We start from the raw sequence: 9,642 nt of genomic DNA on the forward strand, positions 1-9,642 counted from the left end.
GAGAGAAGGCACATTCAGCTTAGAATGGCCATTGACGTTAAATGCTTTAATCCATAGTCCTATTTAATCGATTGTGAAACAAAATCTAAACGACATAATAAAAAGTCAACCGCACCACGGATTCCCAGACAGTCTCCCACACTGGTACTAGCGAGGCCTTAAGCTGTGTAACTTCTGCGCTCTGACGAGAGCAGGCACATTCAGCTTAGAATGGCCATTGACATTAAAAGCCTTAATCCATAGTCCTATTTAATCTATTGTGAAACAAAATCTAAACAACATAATAAAAAGTCAACCGCACCACGGATTCCCAGACAGTCTCCCACAATGGTACTAGCGAGGCCTTAAGCTGTGTAACTTCTGCGATCTGACGAGAGCAGGGACATTCAGCTTAGAATGGCCATTGACATAAAATGCTTTAATCCATAGTCCTTTTTAATCGATTGTGAAACAAAATCTAAACGACATAATAAAAATTCAACCGCACCACGGATTCCCAGACAGTCTCCCACACTGGTACTAGCGAGGCCTTAAGCTGTGTAACTTCTGCGATCTGACGAGAGCAGGCACATTCAGCTTAGAATGGCCATTGATGTTAAATGCTTTAATCCATAGTCCTATTTAATCTATTGTGAAACAAAATCTAAACGACATAATAAAAAGTCAACCGCACCACGGATTCCCAGACAGTCTCCCACACTGGTACTAGCGAGGCGTTAAGCTGTGTAACTTCTGCGATCTGACGAGAGCAGGCACATTCAGCTTAGAATGGCCATTGACATTAAAAGCCTTAATCCATAGTCCTATTTAATCTATTGTGAAACAAAATCTAAACAACATAATAAAATATCAACCGCACCACGGATTCCCAGACAGTCTCCCACACTGGTACTAGCGAGGCCTTAAGCTGTGTAACTTCTGCGATCTGACGAGAGCAGGGACTTTCAGCTTAGAATGGCCAATGACATTAAATGCTTTAATCCATAGTCCTTTTTAATCGATTGTGAAACAAAATCTAAACGACATAATAAAAAGTCAACCGCACCACGGATTCCCAGACAGTCTCCCACACTGGTACTAGCGAGGCCTTAAGCTGTGTAACTTCTGCGCTCTGACGAGAGCAGGCACATTCAGCTTAGAATGGCCATTGACATTAAAAGCCTTAATCCATAGTCCTATTTAATCTATTGTGAAACAAAATCTAAACAACATAATAAAAAGTCAACCGCACCACGGATTCCCAGACAGTCTCCCACAATGGTACTAGCGAGGCCTTAAGCTGTGTAACTTCTGCGATCTGACGAGAGCAGGGACATTCAGCTTAGAATGGCCATTGACATAAAATGCTTTAATCCATAGTCCTTTTTAATCGATTGTGAAACAAAATCTAAACGACATAATAAAAATTCAACCGCACCACGGATTCCCAGACAGTCTCCCACACTGGTACTAGCGAGGGCTTAAGCTGTGTAACTTCTGCGATCTGACGAGAGAAGGCACATTCAGCTTAGAATGGCCATTGACATTAAATGCTTTAATCCATAGTCCTTTTTAATCGATTGTGAAACAAAATCTAAACGACATAATAAAAGTTCAACCGCACCACGGATTCCCAGACAGTCTCCCACACTGGTACTAGCGAGGCCTTAAGCTGTGTAACTTCTGCGTTCTGACGAGAGCATACACATTCAGCTTAGAACGGCCATTGACGTTAAACGCTTTAATCCATAGTCCTATTTAATCTATTGTGAAACAAAATCTAAACGACATAATAAAAAGTCAACCGCACCACGGATTCCCAGACAGTCTCCCACACTGGTACTAGCGAGGCCTTAAGCTGTGTAACTTCTGCGATCTGACGAGAGCAGGCACATTCAGCTTAGAATGGCCATTGACATTAAATGCTTTAATCCATAGTCCTTTTTAATCGATTGTGAAACAAAATCTAAACGACATAATAAAAAGTCAACCGCACCATGGATTCCCAGACAGTCTCCCACACTGGTACTAGCGAGGCCTTAGGGTATGTTCACACGGCGGGGGTCCGTAACGGCTGAAATTACGGGGATGTTTCAGCCTGAAAACATCCCCGTAAATTCAGCCGTACCGGCATGTGCAGGCGCTTGAACGCCGCGTCAATTACGGCCGTAATTAGCGCTGCTATTCATTGGAGTCAATGAATAGCGGCTCCAATTACGGCCAAAGAAGTGACAGGTCACTTCTTCTACGCGGGCGTCTATTTACGCGCCGTCATTTGACAGCGGCGCGTAAATATACGCCTCGTGTGAACAGACAAACGTCTGCCCATTGCTTTCAATGGGCAGATGTTTGTCGGCGCTATTTTCAGACGTAATTCGGGGCAAAAACACCCGATTTACGTCCGTAAATAGGCCGTGTGAACATACCCTAAAGCTGTGTAACTTCTGCGATCTGACGAGAGCAGGCACATTCAGCTTAGAATGGCCATTGACATTAAATCCTTTAATCCTTTAATCCTTTAATCCTTTAATCCATAGTCCTATTTAATCTATTGTGAAACAAAATCTAAGCGACATAATAAAAAGTCAACCGCACCACGGATTCCCAGACAGTCTCCCACACTGGTACTAGCGAGGCGTTAAGCTGTGTAACTTCTGCGATCTAACGAGAGCAGGCACATTCAGCTTAGAATGGCCATTGACATTAAATGCTTTAATCCATAGTCCTTTTTAATCGATTGTGAAACAAAATCTAAACGACATAATAAAAAGTCAACCACACCACGGATTCCCAGACAGTCTCCCACACTGGTACTAGCGAGGCCTTAAGCTGTGTAACTTCTGCGATCTGACGAGAGCAGGCACATTCAGCTTAGAATGGCCATTAACATTAAAAGTCTTAATCCATAGTCCTATTTAATCTATTGTGAAACAAAATCTAAACAACATAATAAAAAGTCAACCACACCACGTATTCCCAGACAGTCTCCCACACTGGTACTAGCGAGGGCTTAAGCTGTGTAACTTCTGCGATCTGACGAGAGCAGGCACATTCAGCTTAGAATGGCCATTGACATTAAATGCTTTAATCCATAGTCCTTTTTAATCGATTGTGAAACAAAATCTAAACGACATAATAAAAAGTCAACCGCACCACGGATTCCCAGACAGTCTCCCACACTGGTACTAGCGAGGCCTTAAGCTGTGTAACTTCTGCGATCTGACGAGAGCAGGCACATTCAGCTTAGAATGGCCATTGACATTAAATGCTTTAATCCATAGTCCTTTTTAATCGATTGTGAAACAAAATCTAAACGACATAATAAAAAGTCAACCGCACCACGGATTCACAGACAGTCTCCCACACTGGTATTAGCGAGGCCTTAAGCTGTGTAACTTCTGTGATCTGACGAGAGCAGGGACATTCAGCTTAGAATGGCCATTGACATTAAATGCTTTAATCCATAGTCCTTTTTAATCGATTGTGAAACAAAATCTAAACGACATAATAAAAAGTCAACCGCACCACGGATTCCCAGACAGTCTCCCACACTGGTACTAGCGAGGCCTTAAGCTGTGTAACTTCTGCGATCTGACGAGAGCATGCACATTCAGCTTAGAATGGCTATTGACGTTAAATGCTTTAATCCATAGTCCTATTTAATCGATTGTGAAACAAAATCTAAACGACATAATAAAAAGTAAACCGCACCACGGATTCCCAGACAGTCTCCCACACTGGTACTAGCGAGGCCTTAAGCTGTGTAACTTCTGCGATCTGACGAGAGCAGGGACATACAGCTTAGAATGGCCATTGACATTAAATGCTTTAATCCATAGTCCTTTTTAATCGATTGTGAAACAAAATCTAAACGACATAATAAAAATTCAACCGCACCACGGATTCCCAGACAGTCTCCCACACTGGTACTAGCGAGGCGTTAAGCTGTGTAACTTCTGCGATCTAACGAGAGCAGGGACATTCAGCTTAGAATGGCCATTGACAATAAAGGCTTTAATCCATAGTCCTTTTTAATCGATTGTGAAACAAAATCTAAACGACATAATAAAAATTCAACCGCACCACGGATTCACAGACAGTCTCCCACACTGGTATTAGCAAGGCCTTAAGCTGTGTAACTTCTGCGATCTGACGAGAGCAGGGACATTCAGCTTAGAATGGCCATTGACATTAAGCGCTTTAATCCATAGTCCTTTTTAATCGATTGTGAAACAAAATCTAAACGACATAATAAAAATTCAACCGCACCACGGATTCCCAGACAGTCTCCCACACTGGTACTAGCGAGGCCTTAAGCTGTGTAACTTCTGCGATCAGACGAGAGCATGCACATTCAGCTTAGAATGGCCATTGACGTTAAATGCTTTAATCCATAGTTCTATTTAATCTATTGTGAAACAAAATCTAAACGACATAATAAAAAGTCAACCGCACCACGGAATCCCAGACAGTCTCCCACACTGGTACTAGCGAGGCCTTAAGCAGTGTAACTTCTGCGATCTGACGAGAGCAGGCACATTCAGCTTAGAATGGCCATTGACATTAAAAGCCTTAATCCATAGTCCTATTTAATCTATTGTGAAACAAAATCTAAACAACATAATAAAAAGTCAACCGCACCACAGATTCCCAGACAGTCTTCCACACTGGTACTAGCGAGGCCTTAAGCTGTGTAACTTCTGCGATCTGACGAGAGCAGGGACATTCAGCTTAGAATGGCCATTGACATTAAATGCTTTAATCCATAGTCCTTTTTAATCGATTGTGAAACAAAATCTAAACGACATAATAAAAATTTAACCGCACCACGGATTCCCAGACAGTCTCCCACACTGGTACTAGCGAGGCCTTAAGCTGTGTAACTTCTGCGATCTGACGAGAGAAGGCACATTCAGCTTAGAATGGCCATTGACGTTAAATGCTTTAATCCATAGTCCTATTTAATCGATTGTGAAACAAAATCTAAACGACATAATAAAAAGTCAACCGCACCACGGATTCCCAGACAGTCTCCCACACTGGTACTAGCGAGGCCTTAAGCTGTGTAACTTCTGCGCTCTGACGAGAGCAGGCACATTCAGCTTAGAATGGCCATTGACATTAAAAGCATTAATCCATAGTCCTATTTAATCTATTGTGAAACAAAATCTAAACAACATAATAAAAAGTCAACCGCACCACGGATTCCCAGACAGTCTCCCACACTGGTACTAGCGAGGGCTTAAGCTGTGTAACTTCTGCGATCTGACGAGAGAAGGCACATTCAGCTTAGAATGGCCATTGACATTAAATGCTTTAATCCATAGTCCTTTTTAATCGATTGTGAAACAAAATCTAAACGACATAATAAAAATTCAACCGCACCACGGATTCCCAGACAGTCTCCCACACTGGTACTAGCGAGGCCTTAAGCTGTGTAACTTCTGCGATCAGACGAGAGCATGCACATTCAGCTTAGAATGGCCATTGACGTTAAATGCTTTAATCCATAGTTCTATTTAATCTATTGTGAAACAAAATCTAAACGACATAATAAAAAGTCAACCGCACCACGGATTCCCAGACAGTCTCCCACACTGGTACTAGCGAGGCCTTAAGCAGTGTAACTTCTGCAATCTGACGAGAGCAGGCACATTCAGCTTAGAATGGCCATTGACATTAAAAGCCTTAATCCATAGTCCTATTTAATCTATTGTGAAACAAAATCTAAACAACATAATAAAAAGTCAACCACACCACAGATTCCCAGACAGTCTCCCACACTGGTACTAGCGAGGCCTTAAGCTGTGTAACTTCTGCGATCTGACGAGAGCAGGCACATTCAGCTTAGAATGGCCATTGACATTAAATGCTTTAATCCATAGTCATTTTTAATCGATTGTGAAACAAAATCTAAACGACATAATAAAAATTCAACCGCACCACGGATTCCCAGACAGTCTCCCACACTGGTACTAGCGAGGCCTTAAGCTGTGTAACTTCTGCGTTCTGACGAGAGCATACACATTCAGCTTAGAATGGCCATTGACGTTAAATGCTTTAATCCATAGTCCTATTTAATCTATTGTGAAACAAAATCTAAACGACATAATAAAAAGTCAACCGCACCACGGATTCCCAGACAGTCTCCCACACTGGTACTAGCGAGGCCTTAAGCTGTGTAACTTCTGCGATCTGACGAGAGCAGGCACATTCAGCTTAGAATGGCCATTGACATTAAATGCTTTAATCCATAGTCCTTTTTAATCGATTGTGAAACAAAATCTAAACGACATAATAAAAAGTCAACCGCACCATGGATTCCCAGACAGTCTCCCACACTGGTACTAGCGAGGCCTTAAGCTGTGTAACTTCTGCGATCTGACGAGAGCAGGGACATTCAGCTTAGAATGGCCACTGACATTAAATACTTTATTCCATAGTCCTTTTTAATCGATTGTGAAACAAAATCTAAACGACATAATAAAAAGTCAACCGCACCACGGATTCCCAGACAGTCTCCCACACTGGTACTAGCGAGGCCTTAAGCTGTGTAACTTCTGCGATCTGACGAGAGCAGGCACATTCAGCTTAGAATGGCCATTGATATTAAAAGCTTTAATCCATAGTCCTATTTAATCTATTGTGAAACAAAATCTAAACAACATAGTAAAAAGTCAACCGCACCACGGATTCCCAGACAGTCTCCCACACTGGTACTAGCGAGGCCTTAAGCTGTGTAACTTCTGCGATCTGACGAGAGCAGGGACATTCAGCTTAGAATGGCCATTGACATTAAATGCTTTAATCCATAGTCCTTTTTAATCGATTGTGAAACAAAATCTAAACGACATAATAAAAATTCAACCGCACCACGGATTCCCAGACAGTCTCCCACACTGGTACTAGCGAGGCCTTAAGCTGTGTAACTTCTGCGTTCTGACGAGAGCAGGCACATTCAGCTTAGAATGGCCATTGACGTCAAATGCTTTAATCCATAGTCCTATTTAATCTATTGTGAAACAAAATCTAAACGACATAATAAAAAGTCAACCGCACCACGGATTCCCAGACAGTCTCCCACACTGGTACTAGCGAGGCCTTAAGCTGTGTAACTTCTGCGATCTGACGAGAGCAGGCACATTCAGCTTAGAATGGCCATTGACATTAAATGCTTTAATCCATAGTCCTTTTTAATCGATTGTGAAACAAAATCTAAACGACATAATAAAAAGACAACCGCACCACGGATTCCCAGACAGTCTCCCACACTGGTACTAGCGAGGCCTTAAGCTGTGTAACTTCTGCGTTCTGACGAGAGCAGGCACATTCAGCTTAGAATGGCCATTGACGTTAAATGCTTTAATCCATAGTCCTATTTAATCTATTGTGAAACAAAATCTAAACGACATAATAAAAAGTCAACCGCACCACGGATTCCCAGACAGTCTCCCACACTGGTACTAGCGAGGCCTTAAGCTGTGTAACTTCTGCGATCTGACGAGACCAGGCACATTCAGCTTAGAATGGCCATTGACATTATATGCTTTAATCCATAGTCCTTTTTAATCGATTGTGAAACAAAATCTAAACGACATAATAAAAAGTCAACCGCACCACGGTTTCCCAGACAGTCTCCCACACTGGTACTAGCGAGGCCTTAAGCTATGTAACTTCTGCGATCTGACGAGAGCAGGCACATTCAGCTTAGAATGGCCATTGACAGTAAATGCTTTAATCCATAGTCCTTTTTAATCGATTGTGAAACAAAATCTAAACGACATAATAAAAAGTCAACCGCACCACGGATTCACAGACAGTCTCCCACACTGGTACTAGCGAGGCCTTAAGCTGTGTAACCTCTGCGATCTGACGAGAGCAGGGACATTCAGCTTAGAATTGCCATTGACATTAAACGCTTTAATCCATAGTCCTTTTTAATCGATTGTGAAACAAAATCTAAACGACATAATAAAAATTCAACCGCACTACGGATTACCAGACAGTCTCCCACACTGGTACTAGCGAGGCCTTAAGCTGTGAAACTTCTGCGATCTGACGAGAGCATGCACATTCAGCTTAGAATGGCCATTGATGTTAAATGCTTTAATCCATAGTCCTATTTAATCGATTGTGAAACAAAATCTAAACGACATAATAAAAAGTCAACCGCACCACGGATTCCCAGACAGTCTCCCACACTGGTACTAGCGAGGCCTTAAGCTGTGTAACTTCTGCGATCTGACGAGAGCAGGCACATTCAGCTTAGAATGGCCATTGACATTAAAAGCCTTAATCCATAGTCCTATTTAATCTATTGTGAAAGAAAATCTAAACAACATTATAAAAAGTCAACCGCACCACGGATTCCCAGACAGTCTCCCACACTGGTACTAGCGAGGCCTTAAGCTGTGTAACTTCTGCGATCTAACGAGAGCAGGCACATTCAGCTTAGAATGGCCATTGACATTAAATGCTTTAATCCATAGTCCTATTTAATCGATTGTGAAACAAAATCTAAACGACATAATAAAAAGTCACCCGCACCACGGATTCCCAGACAGTCTCCCACACTGGTACTAGCGAGGCCTTAAGCTGTGTAACTTCTGCGATCTGACGAGAGCAGGCACATTCAGCTTAGAATGGCCATTGACATTAAAAGCCTTAATCCATAGTCCTATTTAATCTATTGTGAAACAAAATCTAAACAACATAATAAAAAGTCAACCACACCACGGATTCCCAGACAGTCTCCCACACTGGTACTAGCGAGGCCTTAAGCTGTGTAACTTCTGCGATCTGACGAGAGCAGGGACATTCAGCTTAGAATGGCCATTGACATTAAATGCTTTAATCCATAGTCATTTTTAATCGATTGTGAAACAAAATCTAAACGACATAATAAAAATTCAACCGCACCACGGATTCCCAGACAGTCTCCCACACTGGTACTAGCGAGGCCTTAAGCTGTGTAACTTCTGCGTTCTGACGAGAGCATACACATTCAGCTTAGAATGGCCATTGACGTTAAATGCTTTAATCCATAGTCCTATTTAATCTATTGTGAAACAAAATCTAAACGACATAATAAAAAGGCAACCGCACCACGGATTCCCAGACAGTCTCCCACACTGGTACTAGCGAGGCCTTAAGCTGTGTAACTTCTGCGATCTGACGAGAGCAGGCACATTCAGCTTAGAATGGCCATTGACATTAAATGCTTTAATCCATAGTCCTTTTTAATCGATTGTGAAACAAAATCTAAACGACATAATAAAAAGTCAACCCCACCATGGATTCCCAGACAGTCTCCCACACTAGTACTAGCGAGGCCTTAAACTGTGTAACTTCTGCGATCTGACGAGAGCAGGGACATTCAGCTTAGAATGGCCATTGACATTAAATGCTTTATTCCATAGTCCTTTTTAATCGATTGTGAAACAAAATCTAAACGACATAATATAAAGTCAACCGCACCACGGATTCCCAGACAGTCTCCCACACTGGTACTAGCGAGGCCTTAAGCTGTGTAACTTCTGCGATCTGACGAGAGCAGGCACATTCAGCTTAGAATGGCCATTGATATTAAAAGCCTTAATCCATAGTCCTTTTTAATCGATTGTGAAACAAAATCTAAACGACATAATAAAAAGTCAACCCCAC

General features: G+C 42.1%; 40 pseudogenes; all 40 read right to left on the reverse strand.

Moving 5' to 3' along the window:
• Nucleotides 1–103: 103 nt before the first annotated feature.
• Nucleotides 104–222, reverse strand: LOC142725647 (5S ribosomal RNA; annotated as a pseudogene).
• A 67-nt stretch (nt 223–289) lies between these two features.
• On the reverse strand, nt 290–408 carry LOC142725665 (5S ribosomal RNA; annotated as a pseudogene).
• Nucleotides 409–475: 67 nt separating this feature from the next.
• Nucleotides 476–594, reverse strand: LOC142725728 (5S ribosomal RNA; annotated as a pseudogene).
• Nucleotides 595–661: 67 nt separating this feature from the next.
• LOC142725916 (5S ribosomal RNA) lies at nt 662–780 on the reverse strand (annotated as a pseudogene).
• Nucleotides 781–847: 67 nt separating this feature from the next.
• LOC142725910 (5S ribosomal RNA) lies at nt 848–966 on the reverse strand (annotated as a pseudogene).
• Nucleotides 967–1,033: 67 nt separating this feature from the next.
• Nucleotides 1,034–1,152, reverse strand: LOC142725648 (5S ribosomal RNA; annotated as a pseudogene).
• A 67-nt stretch (nt 1,153–1,219) lies between these two features.
• On the reverse strand, nt 1,220–1,338 carry LOC142725667 (5S ribosomal RNA; annotated as a pseudogene).
• Nucleotides 1,339–1,777: 439 nt separating this feature from the next.
• LOC142725584 (5S ribosomal RNA) lies at nt 1,778–1,896 on the reverse strand (annotated as a pseudogene).
• A 666-nt stretch (nt 1,897–2,562) lies between these two features.
• Nucleotides 2,563–2,681, reverse strand: LOC142725973 (5S ribosomal RNA; annotated as a pseudogene).
• A 67-nt stretch (nt 2,682–2,748) lies between these two features.
• Nucleotides 2,749–2,867, reverse strand: LOC142725762 (5S ribosomal RNA; annotated as a pseudogene).
• Nucleotides 2,868–2,934: 67 nt separating this feature from the next.
• On the reverse strand, nt 2,935–3,053 carry LOC142725895 (5S ribosomal RNA; annotated as a pseudogene).
• A 67-nt stretch (nt 3,054–3,120) lies between these two features.
• On the reverse strand, nt 3,121–3,239 carry LOC142725585 (5S ribosomal RNA; annotated as a pseudogene).
• A 253-nt stretch (nt 3,240–3,492) lies between these two features.
• LOC142725824 (5S ribosomal RNA) lies at nt 3,493–3,611 on the reverse strand (annotated as a pseudogene).
• Nucleotides 3,612–3,678: 67 nt separating this feature from the next.
• LOC142725862 (5S ribosomal RNA) lies at nt 3,679–3,797 on the reverse strand (annotated as a pseudogene).
• Nucleotides 3,798–4,236: 439 nt separating this feature from the next.
• On the reverse strand, nt 4,237–4,355 carry LOC142726012 (5S ribosomal RNA; annotated as a pseudogene).
• A 67-nt stretch (nt 4,356–4,422) lies between these two features.
• Nucleotides 4,423–4,541, reverse strand: LOC142726036 (5S ribosomal RNA; annotated as a pseudogene).
• A 67-nt stretch (nt 4,542–4,608) lies between these two features.
• Nucleotides 4,609–4,727, reverse strand: LOC142725891 (5S ribosomal RNA; annotated as a pseudogene).
• Nucleotides 4,728–4,980: 253 nt separating this feature from the next.
• On the reverse strand, nt 4,981–5,099 carry LOC142725649 (5S ribosomal RNA; annotated as a pseudogene).
• A 67-nt stretch (nt 5,100–5,166) lies between these two features.
• LOC142725571 (5S ribosomal RNA) lies at nt 5,167–5,285 on the reverse strand (annotated as a pseudogene).
• A 67-nt stretch (nt 5,286–5,352) lies between these two features.
• LOC142726014 (5S ribosomal RNA) lies at nt 5,353–5,471 on the reverse strand (annotated as a pseudogene).
• Nucleotides 5,472–5,538: 67 nt separating this feature from the next.
• LOC142725930 (5S ribosomal RNA) lies at nt 5,539–5,657 on the reverse strand (annotated as a pseudogene).
• Nucleotides 5,658–5,724: 67 nt separating this feature from the next.
• LOC142725763 (5S ribosomal RNA) lies at nt 5,725–5,843 on the reverse strand (annotated as a pseudogene).
• A 67-nt stretch (nt 5,844–5,910) lies between these two features.
• On the reverse strand, nt 5,911–6,029 carry LOC142726100 (5S ribosomal RNA; annotated as a pseudogene).
• A 67-nt stretch (nt 6,030–6,096) lies between these two features.
• LOC142725586 (5S ribosomal RNA) lies at nt 6,097–6,215 on the reverse strand (annotated as a pseudogene).
• Nucleotides 6,216–6,282: 67 nt separating this feature from the next.
• On the reverse strand, nt 6,283–6,401 carry LOC142725970 (5S ribosomal RNA; annotated as a pseudogene).
• A 67-nt stretch (nt 6,402–6,468) lies between these two features.
• LOC142725709 (5S ribosomal RNA) lies at nt 6,469–6,587 on the reverse strand (annotated as a pseudogene).
• Nucleotides 6,588–6,654: 67 nt separating this feature from the next.
• LOC142725635 (5S ribosomal RNA) lies at nt 6,655–6,773 on the reverse strand (annotated as a pseudogene).
• A 67-nt stretch (nt 6,774–6,840) lies between these two features.
• Nucleotides 6,841–6,959, reverse strand: LOC142725686 (5S ribosomal RNA; annotated as a pseudogene).
• A 67-nt stretch (nt 6,960–7,026) lies between these two features.
• Nucleotides 7,027–7,145, reverse strand: LOC142725718 (5S ribosomal RNA; annotated as a pseudogene).
• A 67-nt stretch (nt 7,146–7,212) lies between these two features.
• Nucleotides 7,213–7,331, reverse strand: LOC142725611 (5S ribosomal RNA; annotated as a pseudogene).
• A 67-nt stretch (nt 7,332–7,398) lies between these two features.
• LOC142725793 (5S ribosomal RNA) lies at nt 7,399–7,517 on the reverse strand (annotated as a pseudogene).
• Nucleotides 7,518–7,584: 67 nt separating this feature from the next.
• On the reverse strand, nt 7,585–7,703 carry LOC142725720 (5S ribosomal RNA; annotated as a pseudogene).
• A 67-nt stretch (nt 7,704–7,770) lies between these two features.
• LOC142726118 (5S ribosomal RNA) lies at nt 7,771–7,889 on the reverse strand (annotated as a pseudogene).
• A 253-nt stretch (nt 7,890–8,142) lies between these two features.
• Nucleotides 8,143–8,261, reverse strand: LOC142725730 (5S ribosomal RNA; annotated as a pseudogene).
• Nucleotides 8,262–8,328: 67 nt separating this feature from the next.
• On the reverse strand, nt 8,329–8,447 carry LOC142725613 (5S ribosomal RNA; annotated as a pseudogene).
• Nucleotides 8,448–8,514: 67 nt separating this feature from the next.
• On the reverse strand, nt 8,515–8,633 carry LOC142725844 (5S ribosomal RNA; annotated as a pseudogene).
• Nucleotides 8,634–8,700: 67 nt separating this feature from the next.
• LOC142725729 (5S ribosomal RNA) lies at nt 8,701–8,819 on the reverse strand (annotated as a pseudogene).
• Nucleotides 8,820–8,886: 67 nt separating this feature from the next.
• LOC142726101 (5S ribosomal RNA) lies at nt 8,887–9,005 on the reverse strand (annotated as a pseudogene).
• Nucleotides 9,006–9,072: 67 nt separating this feature from the next.
• On the reverse strand, nt 9,073–9,191 carry LOC142725692 (5S ribosomal RNA; annotated as a pseudogene).
• A 253-nt stretch (nt 9,192–9,444) lies between these two features.
• On the reverse strand, nt 9,445–9,563 carry LOC142725711 (5S ribosomal RNA; annotated as a pseudogene).
• Nucleotides 9,564–9,642: the final 79 nt, after the last annotated feature.

The sequence above is a fragment of the Rhinoderma darwinii genome, unplaced genomic scaffold (assembly GCF_050947455.1).
Source record: "Rhinoderma darwinii isolate aRhiDar2 unplaced genomic scaffold, aRhiDar2.hap1 Scaffold_609, whole genome shotgun sequence".
Classification (NCBI taxonomy): domain Eukaryota; kingdom Metazoa; phylum Chordata; class Amphibia; order Anura; family Rhinodermatidae; genus Rhinoderma; species Rhinoderma darwinii.